The sequence below is a fragment of the Pundamilia nyererei genome, unplaced genomic scaffold, assembly GCF_000239375.1.
Source record: "Pundamilia nyererei isolate P.nyererei 1_Seehausen unplaced genomic scaffold, PunNye1.0 scaffold00131, whole genome shotgun sequence".
In the NCBI taxonomy this organism is placed as follows: domain Eukaryota; kingdom Metazoa; phylum Chordata; class Actinopteri; order Cichliformes; family Cichlidae; genus Pundamilia; species Pundamilia nyererei.
The window spans coordinates 896,915-899,262 of record NW_005187532.1 but is presented as its reverse complement, the minus strand read 5'-3'; positions in this window follow the sequence as shown (position 1 = coordinate 899,262).

The following is a 2,348-nucleotide window of genomic DNA, read 5'->3' as shown; positions in this document are numbered from 1 at the left end:
CTCGCATCTGTGCAAGCAAAACATGCTCCAGTGAAATGATGGTATCTTCTGTTCACTCCCATGTTGGAGCTCAAGGACCCAATCAGAAGTGTGGTCACTTTGAAAGTCTGTGTCTGGAGTGTAGACGCCACAAATATAGATATAACTGGCTCTGAAGGAGCGCTTTAAACTGCATTCTTTTCAGTGGCCAGCAGGGGGCAACAACTCGTGATGGATGAGTGTGGGACTTTTATTATTCTTTTGCTAACTGATAAAAGAACTATTTACCGTGTATGTAAACTGTAATTTGTTATACTTAGTTTTTTGCTGCATTAAATTATAAACACGACACTTTAAATAAAATTCGGCGTGGATTTAGACGAGACGTTAACTGATACAGAACCAGTCCCAGGATCAGAGTCACGTCTTGAACTAGTTCTGCAACCGATTTACTTTACTGCCTCTGAACTTGAGCTGATGATTGGAATCGCCCCCAAAATGTGTTTTAATCTTCAGTTTATGTCAACATGATTCACTTCTTGTGTCTGTTTTAGTTTCCAGACAACCTGGAAATGTGCAAACGAAGAACTTCCCAGATCAGGTACGGCTCTCTGACCTGCACACACTGCTGTTACGTACACTTCAACATTATAAGTCAGCCAGCTTCACTTGGTTTTGATCAGACTTTTCTGTGGACAGGTGGACCTCGTCCCTTTAGGCAGACATGTTTGAGATCTGCTGACATTTAAGCAGCTCTGAATGTCCCGTGTTTGTTGGTTTGTTGCCGTGTAGATTTATTGAGAATGGTCGGAAAAGAGAAAATATCCAGCGGGGAGAAAATGCCTTGTCGGTGATGCCAAAGGTCAGAGGAGAATAGCCAGACTGCCAACAGTAACTTCTTACAAACGAGGGATGCATGAGGTTTTGAACAGAAGGGCTCCAGCAGCTGAAGACTGCACCGGGCGCCTCTCCTGTCAGCTAAGAGCTAAAATTCACACAGGCTCACTGAAACTGAACAACAGGATGGAAACATGATTTCTGCTGTGACGTTCAGACAGTAGAGTCAACACGTGGTGCTCAGTCCCTGCTTGTATGTATTGTTCAGACTGCTGATGGTGGCGCTGTCTTCACCACAACAGACCATTCAGTCTGTCGGTGTCCTCTCTCCTGAGCGGAGCACGTTGTTTCCTATTGTATGCACAAAGTCTGTGTGTGTGATACTGAGCTGCATGTTTGCTGTGTACAGGCTCTTTGGATACTTTGTGTTTGCAGTTATTTCTCAGCGTTGTGTTGGCAGCAGAATGTGTGTGTAATTCATTCCACGTTGGTCTTGTTCACACAGTGCAAAAGTAAAGGAATTGCACAGACACACACACATGCGGGCGAGAGGCTAATTATACGGTTCATCATGCTCAGTCTCGCTGCTCTCCCTCCTCTCCTTTAAGCCCGGCCATTATCCTCCTTGATATATCACCTTTTCACTTGCAAATGACTGACACCATTGAATCCGGGCACTCACACTCTGCAAGTGGCACTTTCTCCTCCAAGAATAGAGACCATAATAAGTCTCAGTGTGGTCAAGGACAATAGACGGCTTTTTATCTCCATAATGACCATCACTGCTGCAGAGGGCCAATTTCTGTGAACTTTTAACATGACTGTGTGGCTGCACTGCCAAGTCTGAGAGAAGTTACAGCTTTTATGGTGGAATTACACGATTTATGGTTTATACTACAGAAGACAGCAAGACGGCTGGGAACTGAGTAGTTTTCTGTAAATGTGCCAACACGTCTGTTCTCGTGTGTACATGTAACCAGGTTATTTTCCAAAGTTTGAGATTTCTGATCATTTGGCAGTCATTGAACGCACCACAGTGCGGCTAGTCCAGCTCCAGGATTTCCGTGGATCTGAGGAGGCATGTGCTGTTCTCGTGCCCTCTGCGAGCTGGAAACTTGGATACATTTAACACAAGTCGCTGTCGATAAGTTTACGAAACATTTGCAGTTGAAGCTGATGTTTATGTGTTGTTAGAGAGAGAGAGGTCATGTAGCACTACGAATGATCTCCTGGTGAGTTGGCTCGCAGCGCATGTTCATATTGAATGTTCTGCGTCTTGTTACGCTGCAGCGAGGTGTCAGCTCAGCTGCTGCGATGGTGTTTGTTACAAAAAGAAGCTAAATGTTATATAATGTGTGAATGAGGTTATTAGGCTGGACAGCTGATTGTTAGCAAGCTAGCGGCTTAGCAAGCTAGCGGCTTAGCAAGCTAGCGGCTACGTCCTAATGTGGCGGCTGATGCAAGGTCAGTACTGATGTGTTGATGTCTAAGAGATTTTGTTTAACAGTATTTATGTTTATCTGTTTATGTTT